This window comes from Hevea brasiliensis, chromosome 8 (assembly GCF_030052815.1).
Source record: "Hevea brasiliensis isolate MT/VB/25A 57/8 chromosome 8, ASM3005281v1, whole genome shotgun sequence".
NCBI lineage: Eukaryota > Viridiplantae > Streptophyta > Magnoliopsida > Malpighiales > Euphorbiaceae > Hevea > Hevea brasiliensis.
In genome coordinates this window covers 31,137,255-31,162,385 of record NC_079500.1, presented here as the reverse complement: position 1 = coordinate 31,162,385, position 25,131 = coordinate 31,137,255, and positions in this window count along the sequence as shown.

Genomic DNA, 25,131 nt, shown 5'->3' with positions numbered 1-25,131 from the left:
ATTAAGGATTTAAGTCTTCTTCTTTTTCTTTCTTTTTTATTCATTTTAATTTAATTTTTAGCAATATTTATTCATATTTTAGATCATAATAATTATTTACTTAACTGGACAAGTCGGCCAAAAATCGCCTCTGAAGGCGAAATGACCAAAATGCCCTCCGTTTGGCTTAATGGGTCAAAATTGTCTGTACCGATTGAAAAATTGTTCTAAATATTTTCTTGGCATTCTAATGCCATAGGGACCTCAATGACCCTTCTCTGGAGTCCCAAAAATTATTTTATGAATTTTTCCCTGGGTCTAGGGCTCCTAGTTGCGAGAACCGCAACTTCCCTCTGGGTTACCCATCGCTTGGGCACCGGCTCATTTAACTTGGTTGTATTTTATTTCTAAAATTTTTTCTAATTTTTTCTTATTAATATTTGAGTTAATTATGGTTCTTCACTTTAGTTTAAATATTTTTCCGGACGTTCTAGCTATCCGAACCGACACTGGTCACCGGAATAGTAGAATGTAAAGAGTTGCTATCGGGAGGGTGTTACAACTCTTTCCCTCTAATTTAAATTTCGTCCTCGAAATTTACCTGATGCAAACAGTTGAGGAAACTGTTGCCTCATCGTCTCTTCACTTTCCCAAGTTACCTCCTCGGTGTTGTGGTGCCTCCAAAGCACTTTCACCAGTGGAATCTGCTTGTTCCTCAATTCTTTTACTTCCCGAGCTAGGATCCGTAGAGGTTCTTCTTCATATGTCAAATCCGGTTGTACTTCAATTTCTTCCATGGAGATGACATGTGAAGGATCTGAGCGGTATCTTCTGAGCATGGACACGTGGAACACATTGTGGATCTTGTCCAGCTGTGGTGGTAAAGCTAGCCTATAGGCCACTGGACCCACACGTTCAATGACTTCATATGGGCCAATGAACCTAGGGCTTAACTTACCTTTCCTTCCAAACCTCAATACCTTCTTCCATGGTGACACCTTGAGGAACACTTTATCGCCAACCGCATATTCTATTTCTTTTCTCTTTAGGTCGGCATAAGATTTACATGCATGCGAGGCAACCTTCAGATTGGCTTTGATTAGTTTTACTTTCTCCTCAGTCTGTTTCACCAGGTCTGGCCCTACTAGTTTGTCTTCGCCCAATTCAGTCCAGCACACTGGAGTTCTACATTTCCTCCCATATAGTGCTTCATACGGGGCCATTTGGATGCTAGCTTGGTAGCTATTGTTGTATGCAAATTCTGCCAGTGGGAGGTATTTATCCCAACTTCCCTCAAACTCAATGACACAACTCCTCAGCATATCCTCAAGGACCTGAAATATTTTTCATGTTATTGTTATCATTTTAGTTCAATAATTGTATTAATTCAATTGGTTCAATTGTTTACCTGGATTACTCTTTTGGATTGCCCATCCGTCTGAGGATGGAATGCTGTGCTGAAGTGGAGTTGTGTACCCAAGGACTCATGCAACTTCTTCCAAAATCTCGATGTAAACCTTGGGTCTCGATCAGATATGACGGAAAGTGGAATTCCATGCAGTCTAACTATCTCACTGATATACAAATCTACTAACTTCTCCAGTGAGAGTCAGTCCTAACTGGCAGAAAGTGTGCTGACTTTGTCAATCTATCAACTATCACCCATACCGCATCATGTTTCTTCTGGGTGAGAGGTAGACCACTTATAAAATCCATGGTAATCCGATCCCATTTCCATTCAGTTATGCGTATAGGCTGTAGCAAACCCGATGGAACTTGATGTTCTGCCTTGACTTGCTGACATGTCAAACATTTAGTCACATAGTCAGCTATGTCTTTCTTCATACCAGGCCACCAATACTGAAGCTTCAGATCATGATACATCTTTATACTTCCTAGGTGCATAGCATATACACTAGTATGTGCCTCTTTCAGAATACTGGCCTTCAATTCCCCATCCTCTGGTACACATACTCTTCCTTTGTAGTACAGACACCCATCTGCTTTCACCTCATAGTCAGTTGCTTTTCCTTCTGAGATTTTGCTCATGATAGCCATTAGCTTCTCATCTACCTTCTGCCCATTTAAAATCTGCTTTGTGAGTTTGGCCTCACTTGCAACTCAGCCAAAATAGCTCCATCTCGAACCAAAGATAGACGGGCATTCAATGATCTCAAGGCTGTCATGGATTTTCTGCTCAAAGCATCAGCAACAACATTTGCCTTCCCAGGATGATAGTCAATCACACAATCATAGTCCTTCAGGAACTCAATCCATCGCCTCTGTCTAAGGTTGAGCTCCTTCTGAGTTGGCAAATATTTCAGACTTTTGTGGTCTGTGTAAATGTAGCACTTTTCACCATACAAGTAATGCCTCCATATCTTCAGTGCGAAGATAATTGCTGCAAGCTCTAGATCATGGGTAGGGTAATTTTGTTCATGTGGCCTTAGCTGCCTGGAAGCATAAGCGACCACTTTCCCCTCTTGCATCAATACACACCCTAACCCATTATGAGAGGCATCACTGTAGACCACAAAGTCCTTTCCTGACACTGGCTGTGTTAACACTGGTGCCTCTGTCAACATAGCCTTCAACTTCTCAAAACTGGTCTGACACTTGTCATTCCAGTCAAATCTAACATTCTTGTGTAACAACTTGGTCATTGGAGCAGCTATTAAGGAAAATTCCTTCACAAATCTCCTGTAATACCCAGCTAGCCCCAAGAAGCTTCTGACCTCGGTTGTATTCCTGGGAGGCTTCCATTCCATCACTGCTTCTATTTTCTTGGGATCCACCCTAATCCCATCAGCTGACACTATGTGTCCAAGAAATGCAATCTCATTCAACCAAAAGTCACACTTGGACAACTTAGCATACAGCTTCTTTTCTCTCAGGGTTTGCAGAACAATCCTCAAATGCTCATCATGTTCTTCCCTGGTCTTGGAATACACCAAAATATCATCAATAAAGACCACTATGAACCGATCTAAGTGTGGATGGAAGATACGGTTCATAAGGTCCATGAATGCCGCTGGTGCATTTGTTAGGCCAAAGGGCATCATTAGAAACTCATAATGCCCATATCGGGTCCTGAATGCAGTCTTTGGCACATCTGCATCCTTCACCCTCAACTGATGATACCCTGATATGAGATCAATCTTAGAAAATACTCATGCTCCCTTCAACTGATCAAACAGATCATCAATTCTAGGCAACGGATATTTGTTCTTCACAGTCACTTTATTCAACTGCCGGTAATCGATGCATGGCCTCAAAGTCTCATCCTTTTTATTTACAAACAGCACTGGAGCTCTCTATGGTGACACACTGGGGCGTATAAACCCCTTATCAAGTAACTCTTGTAACTGAGTTTTCAACTCCCTCAATTCAGTGGGTGCCATCCTATAAGGAGCAATGGAAATGGGTGCTGTACCCGGCAGTGTCTCAATAGCAAATTCAACTTCCCTCTCTGGTGGCAAACCAGGCAACTCTTCAGGAAACACATCTAGGAAGTCTTTTACTGTGGGTATGTCACTCAGGTTTGGCTTAGCCTGCGTAGTATCCACCACATGTGCTAGGTAGGCTTCACAGCCTTTTCTCATCATTCTTCTTGCAACCGTGGCTGAGATAACATTGGACAGAAAATCTGTCCTTTCACCCACAACAGTGATCTCATTACCTTCAGAGGTTTTCAAAGAAATTCTCTTCAATTTGCAATCAACTATTGCCTGATGACGTGATAACCAGTCCATTCCCAAAATCACGTCAAACTCATGGAAGGGCAACTCAATTAGGTCTGCCAAGAATTCATACCCCTGAATCCTTAACGGGCAACCCTTGTATACTTTGTTCACCACTACACTATGGCCCAATGGATTAGTGACCAGAATGTCTTGGTCACTCTCCCCTACTAGTATCCCCCTTTCTAAGGGTAGGTTGATGCAGATGTATGAATGAGTGGATCCTGGATCCACTAATGCATCCACAGATGTATTGTAGAGGGAGAACGTACCCCTGATGACGTCCGGGGCATCTTGCTCCTCCTGAGCTCTAATGGCATAGCTCTGGCAGGTGGTCTGTTATCTGGCCTCTCTACTGGCTCAGATGCAGGCCTCTGTGATGGTCCCACTGCGTCGATTTGCCAGATTTCCTACCCCTTTGTGGTGCAGGAGTAGGTCTGTCTGCTTGTAGTAGTTATGCGTGGACATTTCCTCAACTGATGCTCTGTTGACCCACACCTTAAGCAGGCACCAGTCACTCTCTAACACTCCCCCTTATGCCATTTCAAACAATGTGGACATGCAGAAGATGCTGGGGCTGGTCCCCTGAACCCCATCCCTGGAGAGCTGCCCACTGATGGTGTGGACTGACCTCTCCTAGGGGTAAACTGTGGCCTGGGCCCCTGAGACTGACCCTGACCTTGTGGCTGACCTGAACTTTGTGCAGGTGGACCCTTAAACTTCTTCCCAAACACAAGAGATGAACTAGACTGACCTGGGCCCCTCTTCTGCTGTCTTTCCCTTCTAGTCTGCTCATTGATTCTAACATTTTCAACCTTTATTGCAGCTTCCACTAGCTTGCTAAAGTCTGTGATTCCCAAGGCATTGATCATGATCTTTATGTTGTCATTTAGTCCCTCTTCAAATCTCTTGCACCTTTCAGCTTCATTAGGGACTATCTCCCTTCCATAACGGCTCAATCTAACGAATTCCTTCTCATACTCGGCCACTGACAGCTGTCTCCGCCTCAGATTAATGAACTCTCTTCTTCTCTCTTCCAGGTATACACTACCCACATATTTCTTCTTGAATTCTGAGAGATAGAAGTCCTAAGTTACTATTTCTAGCTGTACTTCACTTGACACAGTATCCCACCATTCATATGCGTCGTCTTGCAGCAGAGATACAGCAGCTTCTAGATTTTGCTCTGGAGTGCAGTGGAGTTGTTTTAGAACTCTGCCTGTTCTGTTCAACCAATTTTCGGCTGCAACAGAATCATCTTCTCTCTTGCCAAAGAAGTCCACTGCTCCAAACTTTCTCAATCTTTCCAGGTGTGATTTCGGTTGTGGAGGTGGTGGTGGTGGTGGCATTACCCCAGCCATTTGTCTGAAGAATTCGGCCATTTGCTGGAACATGGCCTGTGGAGGCTGAGCAGGCTCTGCTTGAGCTGGCGGAGCAAGTTCTCCCATACCCCCAGTCTCAGCTGCTGCAGGTGGAGCATGACTCTCCACTTCCTCCTCAACTGCCCTCTGAGATGTAGGGTCCATATCCTATTCAAAATAAGAAAGACAAACAGATCTGCATTAGTGTCACCTCGACTATTACAAATGCAATGCATGGTATGGACTCAATCTAGGCCCAGAAACGCCTAAACCGTGCTCTGATACCACTAAATGTGACAACCCTCACCCGTGTACAGTATACCCGAGTAAGCAATGTCACACGGTGTACCGGCACACTCTACTATACCTTAATTAATTTTTATCATGGTTTTGAATATAACTTGCGAAATATAATATATTTGAGCCATTTATCGAAATTATAATTTATTTGGGGTTTCGAAAATTTTATAGAAAATCCGGCAGAGTACCGGCTATAAATGGAGAAAACAGTTCTTCGGAACCAGTGAAAAACACTTCCCATAATCATATTCAATCATCTCAAACTCCCATATCAAAATCTCAATATTTTTCAATTTCGTTTCTCTTTCATTCATCTCATGTGATAATCATGTACAAGTCACAGATAGATATTCAATTTTCCATTTACAAACACAATTCTCATTATTTACATGAACATCAAAATACATTACATAAGTTTCAATTATATAAAAGGAAATAAAAGTTAATTACAAAATACCAAAATGAAACCTAGTGTCCTACCAATGCACTTTGGATGGTGAGGTGACACGGACACTATGCAGAGCTGCAGGATGGACTCACCCAGTCTGCGGTCTACTGGGCTCTCGATCAGTATCTCCAGAACCTACGCGTGGCAAAAGCAACGCGCTAAGCAATGATGCTTAGTGGTGCAATAATAAAATAAAAGAAAATAGCAGAAAATAAATATGTATTGAATGTATATGTCTTATTTGTTTTGTATTTGTTATATTCATTTATTTCTTTAAATTTGTCCATTTTCATTCATTTGGTTGCCCAAGTAACCTATCTTTGGATGATTGGATGGATAAGCAGTGGCCTTTGGGTATCAAGTACCTCGGGCCATCACACCATTGGTCACATATGTATCTCCGGTGTGCATGAGCGGCTAACAAGTCATAAATAATATTAGGCACGAGGCCAAGTCTCAACACAATATCAAAATGGCTAAAAGCCATAAAATCACAGAATGGCATAATGCCATGTGCGATCTGACTAATCGAACCCTATTGGCATGCCAAACTATCCAAACCAATCTTGTTAGGTATACTAGGGCATTTGATACTTTAAAATTCTTTAATTTGTGAATTTCAAGTTTTGGTGTTACTATTCACTTCATTGGTAAACAAAAATGTTGACTTTTGGATAGAAAATAGGTGTATTGGTTTTAACACTCCCAATGTACAACATTTTGCATTTAAAACTTGTTGGAATTAATCACCAAATCCATTTCCAAACTTAGCACTAACGGTTAGAATTTTCAGTTTTTTGTACCATAAATTTACTGTTCCATTTGGGACTGTTACAGTGGAAATTTGAGGAAATGGTAACCATTAAAGTTGTTCCTTATTTTGTCTAGTTGAATTTCTTTTTTTGAATCACTCCATTTGGAGTTTTGTAGCTCCAGATATGGTCCAAAAACCACAGCTGGCCGGATTGGAAAACTGCAGAATTTACCAAATCTACAGTATAATGAACAGTGACTGTGAGTGCCTTGTTGGACAGGTTCTGGTCATAATTTGGGGTAGGTTTCTTCATGAAAGTTGTTTTTCTATATCTTATCTTGTTGCTGCAAAATTTCAGGTCAAATGGACCATTTTACAGTGAGTTATGGCCAAATGAACAGTTACTGTTCATTTGGTCATTCTGCAGAATCTACTTGCAGGGTATCCGGATTGGGGCCAACTTTTGGTCCACTTGCTTTGGTCTTTTGGGCATGGTTTCTTCAGAAAAATTGTGCCATTATATGTCTAATTTCATGTCCAATTGGCCAAACACCAATTGAACCTACACAGCCAAAGATATGGCAGTCCAAATAGGCTGGACTCCCAGCCTCCCTGCTGCACTCATTAGGCAGCCCACCAATTCAGTTTGTATTACTCTAAATCTTTTCAAATTATGGTCAACTTACCTCAAATGGTTACTAATTGACCATTATAATGTTCACTTACCACTTCATAAGCCAAATCTAAATTTCACTGCCAAACCCTAGCTCAAATTCAAGGTTCACACCACACACCTTAGTTAACTCTTTCATTCCTTATATATATATATATATACACACTTTAAACATAATTTATAATTCATTCTAAGTCCATTAAAACAATCAAATTCATTCCTTCCTTAGGGCTGCCGAAATTCATGATATACATACACGTGAGTTTTAGTCCATTTAATTTACAATTTCATACTAAATTCAAGTCCCTAACATGAAAATAAAGAAATATTTGCATAAGTAAGCACTAACCTCTTGTAGGGCAGAATTTTCCAAACTTAAATTTCACTTTCATTCCTTTTCTAGGCTGCCAAACACTTTCCCAAGAGGTATGGACAAGCTTTAATGAAAGGTGTCTAGGGTTTAGTAGTGGAAATTCGTGGGAAATGGAAGTAATTAAAGAAAATTTTCATGGAGGGAGTGGAAGAGAGGGTCACTGCTTTGGAAGAAGAAGAAACCAGAAAATGGTTTCTTAATTTGTCATTTTTCCCTTTTTAAATAATTTTTGTTGTGTTGTTGAATGGTGATTAGTGGAGGGCATTTAAATGACATCATAGTGATGTCATAATTAAGGATTTAAGTCATTTTCTTTTTCTTTCTTTTCTATTCATTTTTAATTTAATTTTTAGCAATATTTATTCATATTTTAGATCATAATAATTATTTACTTAACTGGACAAGTCGGCCAAAAATTGCCTTTGAAGGCGAAATGACCAAAATGCCCTCCGTTTGGCTTAACGGGTCAAAATTGTCTGTACCGATTGAAAAATTTTTCTAAATATTTTCTTGGCATTCTAATGCCGTAGGGACCTCAATGACCCTTCTCTGGAGTCCCAAAAATTATTTTATGAATTTTTCCCCGGGTCTAGGGCTCCTAGTTGCGAGAACCGCAACTTCCCTCTAGGTTACCCATCGCTTAGGCACCGGCTCATTTAACTTGGTTGTATTTTATTTCTAAAATTTTTTCTAAATTTTTCTTATTAATATTTGAGTTAATTATGGTTCTTCACTTTAGTTTAAATATTTTTCCGGACGTTCTAGCTGTCCGGACCGACACTGGTCATCGGAACAGTAGAATGTACGGAGTTGCTATCAGGAGGGTGTTACATTAAGTGTGTGGCTCCAATTGGTATGAGACCAATTGGAGGTGAAACTAGGCACAAAATGTGCCAACTTTCATGAAGGAAGCTTAGCAAAATTCTGTATAGAAGGTAACTTGAAAAATGACCAAATCCGGATTAGTGCTTTGAAAGCCTGAAAATTGACTATTTGGGTAGTAGTTAGTATTTTGACCACAACTTACTCAAAACATGTCCAATTGACCTGAAATTTTTACCATGAATATTTGAGACATATATCTACAATTCTTATAAAGACACCAGCACCCAGAAATGACAATAGGCAAGTCAAATTGCTTGCACAAATTCGGGTATAAAAACTGGCCAAACCAAAAGTGACCTAAAAATGACCTAAAGTTACCATTTTTGTACATTCTGTCCAGCATTGGTAAATTGACCAAAACTTAGTCTACACAACTCATAATGACCTAAAATTTTGCCCCACATGCAATAAGACTTAGACCTACAAGTTTGCAGTTTTGACTGAAACCCGAAAATCGAGGGAACTACGTCATCCGGCTAGGTCAAATTAGCATACCAAAATCTGACAAATTGCAATAAAAGGCAATGTACTTAAAAATGAATTGGGTAACATATACCAACATTAAAAGGCTATAAAATATGAAATATTGGTAACATCAAACCTAATTCACCTAGACTGCATCGAGGGTCAACATTTTAGGTTGACTAAGGGAAATAATAGTATTCAATAAACTAATTATTAAGTATTCTTGTTAGAGACAGCTTAAATGAGTACTGAAACACTTCAAATTGTGTGTTTCAGTTACCAAAGACTCAGGGAAAGGGAAAGAAACACTGAGTTAGGGCCAAGAGGCTACATTTCAGAGGTTTGTGCACAACAATTATTTCTTTCGACTTTTCAATTGAAATAAATCATGAGAATTTTGCATGTTATTGTTTTGAATTGTGAAAATTTGTTTGAATGGAAATTTGATGGATACTTATTGTTTGAAAATGTTGCAATTGGTTTGAAACCACAGCTATCATGTATATTAATTGAATTCCTCACTAGCTTGTCTAGTGGGATGAATTGACTTTGAATTCCCTCTCTGGTTGAAGTGTTGAGGTGTGTGCCTGTTGAGGACGAATAGAATGAGTACTCATATTATTGCTAGATAGCTATGTTATTCCTCATTAGTCATCGGCCCTTGGGATGAATTGGACTTTGGAACATGATTAAGCTGTGTGTGATTTTATTGATATTTATTGTGATATTGTGAAATGGAGTTTAAATTCTTTATGACATTCATTGTCTTTGAATTTAACTATGGTTTTAAGTATCCACTATTTATATGACTTATGATTTGTGATTTAAAGTTGCATTGTGTTAATGTTGTGCACCACTGAGACATTGGCTCAGCGAAAGCTTTTCAATGCTGTCGCAGGTAGACAGACTGACAGGGCAGTAAACTAGGATGCTAGTACTACACTGAGAGATCATCGGGTATATTGAGTATACCATATTTTGCATTTTGTATTGTAATGTATGTTCACTGTATGTATATATTGTTCTTGGTTTTGAGCAGTTGTAAATTAAAATTATACATTAAAGTTGTATACTAAATTTTTAAATTATTTTAGTTTGTAAATATTGTGATATATTCTTTTGTCTCAGCTTTTGAAAACGTTGAAAAATTGTTGTGGGTTTGAGTTGACAATTGTTGAGAAACATATTGTGTTGATTGAATATTGGAGTTTGGGAATTGAACAAAATAATTGAAGTGCTTTTTTATAGGTTTTTGAAGAACTGTTTTATTCAAAATATAGATGACACTCTGCCAAAATTTTTACAGAAATTATTAATTCTTTAAATGTATTATCTTGTTTCACTTAAGTAAAAAAAAAAAAAATTTAACACCTGCAAATAGTGCTCACAACTGGAAAAAGAAGTAAGAAAAGGTTTAAAATCCCTTGTAGTGTATTTAATGGGTTATCAGTAGACGAAGTTGGTAATTCATTAGGTATACTACGAGATCATGTTATGCCTTACAGAGGGGTAGGGTGTGATAATGATTGCTCCGACGGTTGCCAAGAATGGTCTTCCCAAGATGATAGGGATCTGAATATCTTTTTCCATCTCAAGGACAATAATGTCTATTGGAATGAAGAATTTGCCCACTTTGATTGGGATATTCTCAAGTATGCCCACTGGATATTTAACTGATCAATCAACCAATTGTAGTGAAATTATTGTGGGCTTCAGTTCTTTGATCTCTAGCTTTTTATATATCGATAGAGGCATTAAACTCACACTTGCCCCAAGATCACAGAGGGTTTTTTCTATTTTCTTATTGCCAATGAGGCAGGGTATGGAGAAGCTTCCTAGATCTTTCAACTTTAGAGGCAGTTTGTTTTGCACTATGGCACTGCATTCCTCTGTTAGAGCAACTGTCTCATAGTCTTTCAATTTTCTTTTCTTTGACAGAATTTCCTTAGGAAATTTGGCATAGGATGGCATCTGAGAAAGTGCTTCTGTGAAGGGAATGTTGATATAAAGTTTCTGTAAAACTTCTAAAACTTCCCAAACTGCTTGTCTTATTTAGCTTTTTGAAATCTCTGAGGAACAAGTAAGGGAGGCTGTGTTAGTAGTATGCCCTAGAGCATATCATTTAGTATGTATCTTGTATATATTTTATTAATAAAAGGCATTTCCACTTTTCCGTTTACATAATATATTTATGTGTAATAGAAAAGGTCCATTGATATTTTGTTAGAAATATTATTCTTAAGTTGTTAAGAATATGAGTGACAATATTTCTAGCACAAAGTATCATAAATAGGTTCACAATCAAGGATACTTCATAATAAGGACATGACTTATCCAGAAAGATTGTATTCATGTTTGTTCCCAAGTTATTTATATGAGATATAAATAAGATGGAATGGTGAGTCTCATGCCATATAACAAACATGATAGGCACTTATAAATGATAAGTAGGCCGAACCAGTGACACTTATGACAAGCACATGGAGTTTACTCTTGTCAATGTTTTGTCATAAATCATATCAGTGCATATAATCTTTAGACACGAGATAGCACGATTATCTTGTATATAGGTAGTTTGAGTTTGATCTGCTTTCATACTTGTACTATGTATGGGTATATGGGCATGTGTTGGCTCACTAGTTATATATGGAGGTAGGTGTTGATCAAGATGGAATCTGTTCCTCTAAGTAAATAGAGATAAAATCCTATGTTCATTTAATTGTTCTTGATGTTTCAAGTTCTGGCAGAGACAGATAGATTTATTGAGAAAAGAGTTTTTGATGAGAAAATCTTTTAATCAAGAACTGGAATTAAAAGAGAACATAATATTCATAGCAAATGGAGTTTGACATAAACCATGACTCGGCTTGAGTTGGGATTTTGTAACAGAGAGAGATTCTAGTGCATGGTAACATATGATTATAGGTTCATTTAAGGTAAATCTTATTACTAATTGGGTGGCCATGGCATGCTATGCTAGGTGTTAACCATGGTCTATGAGGTTCATAAAATGATTTAGAGAAATCATTTATGGTAAGAAAGAGTTCTGATGATATTAAGAGTTGATATCATGTCTCATTGCCAATTAGTGATGAGCCTAGTAAGTCACACACATACACAAGTTATCACCTATTTAAATATGATTTAATTAATTAATTAAAGAGTTTAATTGATTAATTAAATAGATTTGGTTTGCAATAAAATTGCAAAGTCCCTAGCATGACTTGAAACCAAATCTAGATTATTGGATGTGTAGTATAAATTAAATTTATATTTAAAGTGTTTAAATATGAATTTAATTGATGAGAAATTAATTAATAGAGATTAATTAATTAATTTATATTTGATATAAATTAATTAGAAGAAGAAAATAATTATTTTGGGTTAAGAACTCAAAATTAAGACACAGGGGCATTTTGGTCATTTTGTAGTGTGACACGTGGCACCATGAGATGGTGACACATGGCATAACACATAACCTTGCCAAATATTTTTAATCATGTAAGATGATTAAAATCAAGATTAAATATAGGTTTGACACTTGGCACAATGTGATTGGGTCACTTAAACCTAGAGCTAATCAAAAGGTGACATGTGGCTAGGGTTTAATGTGTTAACCTAGCTATTTAAGTGAGGTTATGAAAAGAAAACACAACCAGCAGCCTCTCCTCTCATATGTCACGCCACTTTGAGCCTCTCCAGCTATTTCTCTTCATCTCTCATCAATTCAAAGAGATTAGCCATCAATCTCTTGAATTAAGAACACTAGAAATTGTTTCTAGTGTCCTGTTTGCATCTCTAATCTCTTAAAAGGCAAAACTTGAATTTCTAATTAATAGAAAAGGCTTTAGAAGCTGTTCAAGGGCTGCCATAGGTGTTCTTGGTGTGGACAAGCTAGAGGGACAACATCTGGTGTCATGAAGACGAATCTCAAAGGCGCAGACACGCTGCAGCACATCAAGAGGTTAGTGTAATCGTTCTTGATTTAATCTAGGGTTCTAAAATTAATCTGATTAATTTTAAAATCTTAAATGGCAAATACAGATCCAAAAACATATTAAAAGAGTTTTAATATGTTGTTTATCATTGAAATCAAATAGATAAAAATAAATCTTGCATGGTGCATGTGACCCTAGGTGAAAATTTTTGAATTCAATGGTATAATCTTGTGTTTTTCACGCTTCCGTTCCTTCAATTGGTATCAGAGCCACTATATTTGCCATTTAGATTGTTGATTATATAATTTAATTGTGTGTTTGATCATGAGATCAAGAGATTCATTGCTGGTTGGATCATGAGATGTGGCGTCACACATGGAGAAGCCACCATTGGTGGCGGCAACAATGGTTCCATGGGTGATTCAAGGTTTGGCTTTTAATTCTGCAATTGTTGTATGATCTAAGGCCTATTCTTTGACTAATTAAAGTGTTTAATTAGTTGTTTTAATCACACAATTAAATTATGATTCAAATCAGAATTTTAAAAAATGTTTGAATGTGATTCAAATCTGAATTTTAAAAGTTGTTTGAATGAGATTCAAATCTGAATTTTTAAAGTTGTTTGAATCATATTTAAATCTGATTTTTTAAAATTGATTCAATAAAATTCAGATCTGATTTTTAAAAATATATTTGACTGTGATTCAAATCTTATTTTTTAAAAAATGTTTGAATGTGATTCAAATCTGAATTTTTTAAGTTGTTTGAATGTGATTCAAATCTGAATTTTTAAATTTGTTTGAATGAGATTCAAATCTGAATTTTTAAATTTATTTGAATCATATTCAAATCTGGAATTTTAAGTTGAATATGAGATATTCAATTTAATTTAAGAATGTATGTTTTATTTAATTGTTAAATAGTGATATGCATGATGGATGATCATGGACTATAAAAGACCAATGTGATTGGATTTATTTCTTTTATGTTTCTTTGGGATTGTAAATTAATTAATTTATTTTAATTTATTTTGGGCATGTATTATTAAGTTTGTAATATTTTTGGGTTGTAATTTCATTTATTTAAGTTCTTGTAAATTCGCCTTGGTATGCCAAGGATTACTATGTAATATTGGATTGCAAGAAGTTCAAGGAGGTCAAGAGCATTGGTGGGACCAGTGGGAGGAATTCAATATCAAGTGTTGATTATGCACTCCTTCAGCAACTCTTGTAAAATGAATGAATGAAATGCACCTAGGAATGCCCTGATTCAATTCTTGGTGGCTGAGAATTGAATCCCTTAGAAAGTCCATGATCATACCATATTTACTGCTTATCCATGAATGCATGAGATGTATGGGAATGTATGCAATTATATGATATATGCATGCTAAATGGATAATGTGCAAAGTGAGACCTTAATAGTAATTAGGATGGCTATAAAATCTTCCAAACAAATGATTAAGTTGGAAATGCTATAATTAAAGTAATTATAACATAAGCCCTCCATTGGGGCAATTATTTTAAGAAATTTTAAATAGTTGCATGAGATGCAATTAATTTAAGAGATTTTCTTAAGAATAATTGTTAAGCATGAGATGTTGTAAATATGTAAATGGTTTGGTGGCCAATATTGGATGTACCTGAGGACATTAAAATTATTTGCATAATTACTGGCTCAATGGGATCAACTTAACTAATGCAAGATAAGTCAATATTGGATGTACCGGAGATTTTGAGCATTAGGGGCTAGTAAAAGGATTGAACCTCACATGAGATGTGATGGGCAAGGAGTTGCTCACTTATAGTTTATTGTAATTCCAATAATGGATGTACCCGAGGATGATCAATAGAATTATAAGAATTCAATCACCCACTAGAAATCCATCCAACTAGGATTTCCGTTTTCTACTTTGGAAGTGTAGGATTCGCTAAGTTAGTGGGAGGACCAATTTGATTAAAAGACCATAATCATTTTGGTTAATTACATGATACATTTACTAATTAATCTGGTTATTTTCTGCAATTAATTTTCTGATAAAAATGAGCACAAAACAACCACCACCATCCAATATCCTTGCAAGCATACTTGATCACAACAGGTTGACAGGACCTAATCTGTCTGATTGGCTAAGAAATTTGAAACTTGTCCTGAACCTTGAACATATAGGATATGTTCTATATTCAAATGTTCCTGGTCCCTTACCTCCAGAGGCCACACAAGAGGAACATGATACTTTGGACAAGTGGAAGGAGCATGATATGAGAGCTAAGTGTTACATGCTTGCTTCCATGAGTAATGAGTTACAGAAGCAACATGAGAACATGCAGAGTGCTAGTGAGATCCTCCTTCACCTACAAGAGTTGTATGGTGAGCACAGCAGGAATGCTAGGTATGAGATATCTAAACAGTTATTCCGTATGAGGATGTCTGAGGGACAGAATGTTGGGGATCATGTCCACAAGATGATTCGGCTGATTGAGCAGTTGGAACATCTTGACTTCAACATGGATTTCCAACTACAAACGGATTTGATCCTTCAGTCCCTTCCTGAGTCTTTTGGGAATTTTGTGACAAATTTCCATATGACTAAACAGGAATGCACCTTAGCTGAATTACTCAACATGCTGGTTATTGCCCAAAAGAATATGCCAGGCAATAAAGGAAAAGAGGTAGCTTTGGTTGCATCTTCTTCTGCTGGAAAGTCCAACAAGAAGAAAGGCAATAAGAAAAAGAAACCTCAGATTCCTGGTCCTTCCAAGAAAATAGCTAAACAGAAAAGGAAGACTAAAGCTGATGAAGGCAAAGGAAAGTGTTTCCACTGCCAAAAGGATGGGCATTGGAAAAGGAACTGCCCAGAGTATCTTGCTTCTCTGAAGGACAAGAAGGATACACCTTCGGAAGGTATGTCCATATCTTGTTATTTAGATTCTGATGATACTTATAGTTCATCTACAGCTTGGGTTTTAGATACTGGTGCCAGTTCTCACATTTCTAATGATTTGCAGGAACTAGCAAACAGTAGCAGCTTGCATTCTCAAGATATTAGAGTCCGGATTGGCAATGGCTCAACTGTTGAAGCTTTAGCCATAGGATCTAAATCTTTTTACATGTTTGGACATGTTTTGTGTTTGGATAATATTTTATATGTACCTGATGCTTTTAAGAACATCATTTCTATATCTAGTTTGACTAGAAATGGCTATGAATTTCAGTTCACAGATGATGTTTGCAATATTTATTTTGGAAATAAATATGTTGGTTCGGGTTATATGAATGATGGTCTTTATTATTTGGATAATAATGACAAACACAAAATGAATGCAAGTGATCTAAAAGAATACAATGCCATGGTGAAAACCAACTCAAGTTCAAAATATATTTGGCACTTAAGGTTATGTCATGTTGCAGAAGATAGGATTGCAAAATTGGAGAAAATGGGGATTCTATCCTCATTGGGCTCTGAGCCTACTCCAACTTGTGAATCTTGCCTTCAAGGCAAAATGACTAGATCACCCTTTGTTGGACAAGGGCTAAGAGCTGAAAATATTTTGGAACTAATACATAGTGATGTATGTGGTCCGTTTAAAGAAATGGCTAGATGGGGCTTTAATTATTTTATTACCTTTACTGATGATAAATCAAGGTTTGGGTATTTGTATTTGATGAAATACAAACATGAATCCTTTGAAAAGTTCAAAGAATTTAAATCTGAAGTAGAAAATCAAACAGGAAAAATATTAAAGCTCTTCGATCAGATCGTGGAGGTGAATATTTGAAATCTTGAATTTGATGAATACTTGAGAGAGCATGGCATTGTTTCTCGGTGACTCCTCCAGAACGCATACAACCGAATGGTGTATCCGAAGGAGAAATCGTACCCTATTGGATATGGTGCGTAGTATGATGAGCTATCTTGATATGCCAATCTCCTTTTGGGGATTTGCATTAGAATCGACTTTGTATATTCGAATAGGATTCCATCAAAATCAGTTTCTTCCACACCTTATGAGATATGGCATGGAAGAAAACCAAGTCTTAAGCATGTTAAGATTTGGGGTTGTCGACTTATATCAAAAGTTGAACAACGATAAATTGGAGACGGATCGGAAAAGGTCGATTTGTTGGATATCCAAAAGATAGTTTTGGATATTATTTTTATTGCCTACTTCACAAAGGTTGTCATAAGTAGAGATGCAACATTTATTGAACAACAGATTGTTCAATAAGGAGGCAAAGGAAGTCCAATAGATATAGAATTGGAGAATTCGACCAACCAATCGAGATGGATATAGATCCATCTAGTCAACCTATACCCATTGATGAAACATCTACAATTTGTTCCTCGTAGAACAACCAGGGTATCTCACCCACCGGTGAGATATGGTTTTCTTCATGAAGAAGAACAAGAGTTGTCTACTCATGAAGAAGTAGATCATGGAGATGATCCACTTACCTATGAAGAAGCTATATCAGATATAGACTCTTCAAAATGGATTGATGCTATGAAATCCGAGATTGATTCCATGTATAAGAATCAAGTTTGGGATCTTGTTGACCCACCTAAAGGTATTGTACCTATAGGGAACAAATGGGTTTTCAAGAAGAAAATTGGTTACGATGGAAAGGTAGAGACCTATAAGGCAAGGCTAGTAGCGAAGGGTTTCGCCAAAGGCAAGGAATAGACTATGAGGAGACTTTCTCTTTGTTGCCATGCTTAAATCAATTAGGATTTTATTAGCAATAGTGCATACTATGATTATGAGATTTGGCGGATGGATGTCAAAACGACTTTTCTTAATGGATACATTGAAGAAAACATTTTCATGGAACAACCTAAGGGATTTGAATCCCAAGATGGTTCCAAGGTATGCAAGCTAAAGCGATCCATTTATGGGTTGAAACAAGCTTCGAGGAGTTGAAGCATCCGTTTTGATGAAGCCATTAAATCTTTTGGTTTTATCAAAAATGAGGATGAGCCATGTGTATATAAGAAGGTTAGTGACAGTGCTATCACTTTCCTTGTCTTATATGTGGATGACATACTGTTGATGGGTAATGATACGGGTATGTTGGCGACTATAAAGGTATGGTTGTCAAATACATTCTCCATGAAAGACTTAGGGGAGGCAACCTATATTCTTGGGATTCGCATCTATAGAGATAGAGCGAAAAGAATAATTGGTTTATCCCAAAGTCTATACTTGGAAAAGGTGTTAAAGAGGTTTAACATGCTTGATTCCAAGAGAGGATTGTTACCAGTGAGACATGGTATCCACCTTTCTAAAGAGATGTCTCCAAAGACACCTGAAGAAAGAGATAAGATGGCGAGATTCCATATGCTTGGCTATTGGAAGTTTAATGTATGCAATGTTGTGTACTAGGCGGATATCGCATATCTTTGTTAGTTTGACTAGCGGTATCAATCCAATCCGGTTTGGAACATCGGATAGTATCAAGAATATCCTTAAGTACTTGAGAAGAACTAAGGATTTATTCTTGATTTATGGAGGTGGAGACTTGCAATTGGATGGTTATACTGATTCTGATTTCCAATCAGATATTGATGATAGAAAGTCTACCTCTGGATATGTGTTCATTTGTAATGGAGGTGCAGCCAGTTGGAAGAGTTCCAAGCGAGCACATTGCAGATTCCACTCACGAAATTTGAGTATATTCTTGCATCGAGATCTTGCAAAAGAAGTCATTTGGATGAAGAAGTTCGTGACAGAACTTACAGTAGTTCCTTCCATTGAGTCAGCAGTTCCATTACACTGTGACAACAATGGATCAGTCATATAGGCTAAGGAACTAAGGTCTCACCAAAATCCAAACACATAGAAAGGCATTACCATATTATCAGAGATATAGTTGGGCAAGGCAATATAGCCATGCAGAAAATAGCATCAGCTGAAAATCCAGCTGATTCATTCACTAAGCCTTTGTCACAAGCTCAGTTAGACGGACATCTTGAGAAGATGGGTCTAAGGTATTGTAATGAATGGCTCTAGTGCTAGTGGGAGATTGTTAGTAGTATGCCCTAGAGCATATCATTTAGTATGTATCTTGTATATATTTTATTAATAAAAGGCATTTCCACTTTTCCGTTTACATAATATATTTATGTGTAATAGAAAAGGTCCATTGATATTTTGTTAGAAATATTATTCTTAAGTTGTTAAGAATATGAGTGACAATATTTCTAGCACAAAGTATCATAAATAGGTTCACAATCAAGGATACTTCATAATAAGGACATGACTTATCCAGAAAGATTGTATTCATGTTTGTTCCCAAGTTATTTATATGAGATATAAATAAGATGGAATGGTGAGTCTCATGCCATATAACAAACATGATAGGCACTTATAAATGATAAGTAGGCCGAACAGGTGACACTTATGACAAGCACATGGAGTTTACTCTTGTCAATGTTTTGTCATAAATCATATCGATGCATATAATCTTTAGACACGAGATAGCACAGTTATCTTGTATATAGGTAGTTTGAGTTTGATACTGCTTTCATACTTGTACTATGTATGGGTATATGGGCATGTGTTGGCTCCTGCTAGTTATATATGGAGGTAGGTGTTGATCAAGATGGAATCTGTTCCTCTAAGTAAATAGAGATAAAATCCTATGTTCATTTAATTGTTCTTGATGTTTCATGTTGCTGGCGAGGTCTGATAGATTTATTCAGTATAGAGTTTGTGATGAGAAAATCTTTTTAATCAAGAACTGGAATTAAAAGAGAACATAATATTCATAGCAAATGGAGTTTGACATAAACCATGACTCGGCTTGAGTTGGGATTTTGTAGCAGAGAGATTCTAGTGCATGGTAACATATGATTATAGGTTCATTTAAGGTAAATCTTATTACTAATTGGGTGGCCATGGCATGCTATGCTAGGTGTTAACCATGGTCTATGAGGTTCATAAAATGATTTAGAGAAATCATTTATGGTAAGAAAGAGTTCTGATGATATTAAGAGTTGATATCATGTCTCATTGCCAATTAGTGATGAGCCTAGTAAGTCACACACATACACAAGTTATCACCTATTTAAATATGATTTAATTAATTAATTAAAGAGTTTAATTGATTAATTAAATAGATTTGGTTTGCAATAAAATTGCAAAGTCCCTAGCATGACTTGAAACCAAATCTAGATTATTGGATGTGTAGTATAAATTAAATTTATATTTAAAGTGTTTAAATATGAATTTAATTGATGAGAAATTAATTAATAGAGATTAATTAATTAATTTATATTTGATATAAATTAATTAGAAGAAGAAAATAATTATTTTGGGTTAAGAACTCAAAATTAAGACACAGGGGCATTTTGGTCATTTTGCAGTGTGACACGTCGCACCATGAGATGGTGACACATGGCATAACACATAAGCTTGCCAAATATTTTTAATCATGTAAGATGATTAAAATCAAGATTAAATATAGGTTTGACACTTGGCACAATGTGATTGGGTCACTTAAACCTAGAGCTAATCAAAAGGTGACATGTGGCTAGGGTTTAATGTATTAACCTAGCTATTTAAGTGGGGTTATGAAAAGAAAACACAACCAGCAGCCTCTCCTCTCATATGTCACGCCACTTTGAGCCTCTCCAGCTATTTCTCTTCATCTCTCATCAATTCAAAGAGATTAGCCATCAATCTCTTGAATTAAGAACACTAGAAATTGTTTCTAGTGTCCTATTTGCATCTCTAATCTCTTAAAAGGCAGAACTTGAATTTCTAATTAATAGAAAAGGCTTTAGAAGCTGTTCAAGGGCTGCCATAGGTGTTCTTGGTGTGGACAAGCTAGAGGGACAACATCTGGTGTCCTGAAGACGAATCTCAAAGGCGCAGAACATTGCGGCACATCAAGAGGTTAGTGTAATCGTTCTTGATTTAATCTAGGGTTCTAAAATTAATCTGATTAATTTTAAAATCTTAAATGGCAAATACAGATCCAAAAACATATTAAAAGAGTTTTAATATGTTGTTTATCATTGAAATCAAATAGATAAAAATAAATCTTGCATGGTGCATGTGACCCTAGGTGAAAATTTTTGAATTCAATGGTATAATCTTGTGTTTTTCACGCTTCCGTTCCTTCAGGCTGGTATGGCTCTGGTAACTTTTTTTTCTTCCCTGCTTCCTCTTTTTGATCTTTCTTGGCTTTTTCCTCCTTTTTCTCTGCTTGGCTTTTAGATTCTTCTGAGGTCTCCTCTGTTGGTTCTTTCTCTGATTGTACTAGATTTCTCCCACTCCTCAATGTAACTGCCTTATAATGCTCCCTTTGGTTCATCTCTGATTGACTAGGCAGTTTACAAGTAGCCTTACATGAAGAACTTGCTTGCTGAGCAATTTGATTCTCTAACATCATGTTATGGGTAGCAAGTTGGTCTATTCTGGAAGTCATCTATTTAAACAATTCATTCGGTTGCTGTTGAGCAGCTAGGAAACCATCCATCATGGATTCTATGGTTATCTTCGATTTAGGTTGCTAAGGTTGAGGAGGCGGTGGTGGCTGTGCAAAGTTTTGGCCTCTATTCTGAAATCCAGGGGGTGCTGGTGGTTTTGTCACACCCTACCCCTTAGTAAGATGTAACATGATCCCGTAGTACATCTAATGATTTATCGTACTTCGCCTACCAGTAACCCATTAAATATACTACAAGGGATTTTAAAACCATTTTCTTACATTTTGGAAGTGGTGAGCATTTTGGTAGGAAATAAAAACATTTCATTGAAGTTTAAAAACTAGTTACAATTTTTGTCACATTTTATTTTTCCGTAAATTTTATAAAAATTCTGGCAGAGTGCCGTTTGTATTTAGGAAAAACAGTTCTTCAAATACCTTAAAAAAAAAAAAACACTTCCAATAATATTTTTTTTTTTTTTACAACTCCCAACCCAAATCAACTCAAGTTAACACAATTCAATTTAATTCCACAACTTAACTAAAAATTTGTCATCTCAAAATACTTCACAAATTCATTCACATTGCAAATAGTACTTAATTTACAAATACAAATCTTAATTTATAAAAAGAAAATTTAAAATATCGTTATTACAATTTATTATACAACTACTCAACTTTACATTGATATATAAGACATTCCAATATTTAAATCAAATAACTACAAGGTATAATTAAATACCGTACAAAAAGATTGGCGAAGACCTTGCCAATTCAGAAGCTCACCCTGCTATTTTTTTCTGGCTCTTATGTGCGACAGCAAAATAACTATCGCTGAGTATAAAAATACTCAGTGGTGCACAATAAAATACAAAATGCATAATATAAAGTATTTATGAACAATTCATAATTCAAAAATCTCACAATCACATTTCACAATTTTTCAAATCACATTTATAGTAAATCATAATTTTCAAAGCTTAATATAACACAAATTTGATTAAACAATTTAATAATCATAGTGTTGCCAATCAATAACACAACTTAGGCCATGACGCAAAATCTCCAAACATGTTGTGTTGTACACTACGACAAGGCAAACTCACCCCACTAATCGAAATCAATGAGGGAGGTGGCTAGCTAGATAATGAGTACTCATCCAAACTCACCCCTCAGACTGGAAAGCCAGAGAGGGAGGAAAGTGATCCAATATCAAACTCAACCCCACAAGTGGAGGAGGAATATATTAATATTGCCATGCCAAGTGTGAATTAAAAATAATTTAAATCAAGCTATTCAAATATTTTATGCAAAACACAATCGATTTCCAAAGTCAATTTTCCATTCCCAAAGTGGCAACACAATAGTTCTCAAAACCCATAATTAACACAATAATTTCAAAATGCATAACTAAACAAATTTTCTATGAGAAAACGATAAATTAAGGTTTATTGTGCACAAACCTGACGTGAGTCGCCTCTAGGCCTTGACTCAGTTTGTCCTATCCTTTTCCAGGTCTTTTTCAGCTGAAACATGAAATTTATAGTGTTTCAGTATCTTATCTCACAATAATTTCAATAATTAATTTATATATGTTCAATTCTAGCTCTAATATGCTTAAACTTACATTCTTGAAAATTTTCATGCTGAAGTTACTATTTATGATGCTATTCAAGTCAAAATATTGACTTTCTTATGCTTAAAGGGTATGGGAACTCCAACTATACTCACATACCACATTTTGGTCACCAATTTTGTTGGTTTTGGTTATTTTCTCAAAACTTAGGTCTTTTAGGCAAAATTGTAAATTTTCAGTTTTGGTGTCCTATTTTGTACTGTTCCATTGGTCATGTTGCTGTTAGAATTTGGCTAAGTTTTCTTCATAGAAATTGTTCCTTATTGTCTTAACTTTATTTCTCTTTTTGAATCACTCCATTTGGAATTTTGTAGCTCAAGTTATAGCCATTTGAATTATGGCTGGCCGGATTGGCCTAACCCAGATTTCTGGGCACCAAAACTGGTTCTGGCAGTTTTAAGTCACCAATTTTGGATGGCTAAATGACTTGGCTAAGGGCATAATTTGGGTTTATGTTCTTCATGAAAGTTTTAAGTCTGTATCTCAGCTTTCTACAGGTAAAATTTTAGGTCATTTCGACCTGTCTAGCCCAAGTTATGGCAAAATGAACAAATACTGTTCATTTGGTCATTTTTTTATAGGTCAGAACACCCAATTCCGGATTTGGTCAATTTGTTCACTAAGTTATGGTAACTTTTTGGGCATGATTCCTAAATAAAGAATGTGTCATTTTGTGTCTAGTTTCATTCCCAATTGGCCTCACACTAATTGGATTGGTAAATTTTCAGTTTTGGTCCCTGAAAAGACCTTGGTCCTGCTGCCTGCAGAATGCCCATAACCAATCTGAATTTAAACTCAATTCCAACACTTCCTACACACCAAAATTGGTCACATATGACCATTTTTTAGCTCAAACAAGGTCAAACATGCTATTTGACCATTTCTCTAAATTTTGTCTCCCAAACCCTAGGTGCCAAACCCTAATTTTCATGCAATTCAAATCTAATGCATTTCAATAACCAATACATAGTTTACATGCATAATTAAACTTAAATAGTCATTCAAATACATCAATTCATTCTTTCTCAAACCCTAACCTATTGCTAGCCAAATTTCTATTTGGTCCCCCATTCTTGGTTTTGTTAAAATTTTCCACAATTTCTATATTAACTCATGCATATAAACATAATTCTAAAGAAAAATCTAGTGGTTAATTACTAACCTTTATGCAGAATTTTTCATCTCTCCAACTTCTTCCTTTCTTCTTCTTTTTGTTGTCAAGCTCTTTATCAAGGTTTGAATACAAAGTTTAATGATAGAAATTTACGTTTTTATGGTGGGATTTAGGGTTTGATCAAGCTCAAAATGAGCTTTAATGGAGTTTTAGTGAGGGAGCTTTGGGAGAGAGAAGGGAGGCGGCATGAATGGAAGAAGACAAAAAAAAAATTTTCTTTTAGTTTGTTACTTTAATTATTAATTAATACACAATTATCTTACAATTTTCAATTTGTTTATTTATTAAGTTTATTGCATCATGCATGATGTCATGCATGATGTAATAACTTTTTCACCTTTTTCTTTTTCCTTTTTTTTATTTATTTTTCTTTAGTTCTTTAATTTAATTCCCAATTCAAAAATTTTCTTTTCTCCGATTTTATTTGACAATCATGTCAGGAGTCAGCTCCAGGGGTCAATTGACCAAATTGCACCTCGCCGGTTCGACCCGATTTGCAAATAATTCAATATCTCTTTTGGATCCCTGATGTAATTATTTGACTGGCTTAACAATTCTTTTTTGTGATTTTCTCTTTTCCACTGTGTTTGCAATAGTCCTAAGGACCGCAGCGTCACATTTTACAGTTCAAAAATTTGAGTTTAAATCGACCTCGCAATCCTTCCCGATAAGGCCATCCATCGCTATGACTCTTGGCTCATTTAACCTCTTATGTTCTGTTTTTCCTTATTTATACTTAACTATTTGACAATTACTAATTATTTATTTTCAAGGCTTCTCTAGGTGTCTTAAACATAGTTCTAATCCTCTTAATTGTCCGGATCGACACCGGTCTCCGAAACAGTGTAATTTACCAGGCTATGCAAATAGGGGTGTTACAATTCTTCCCCCTTTAAAATAAATTTTGTCCTCAAAATTGTGTCCACTATCTGTCCTCAAATAGACATACGTGTTGTTTTCTCATGTTTTCCT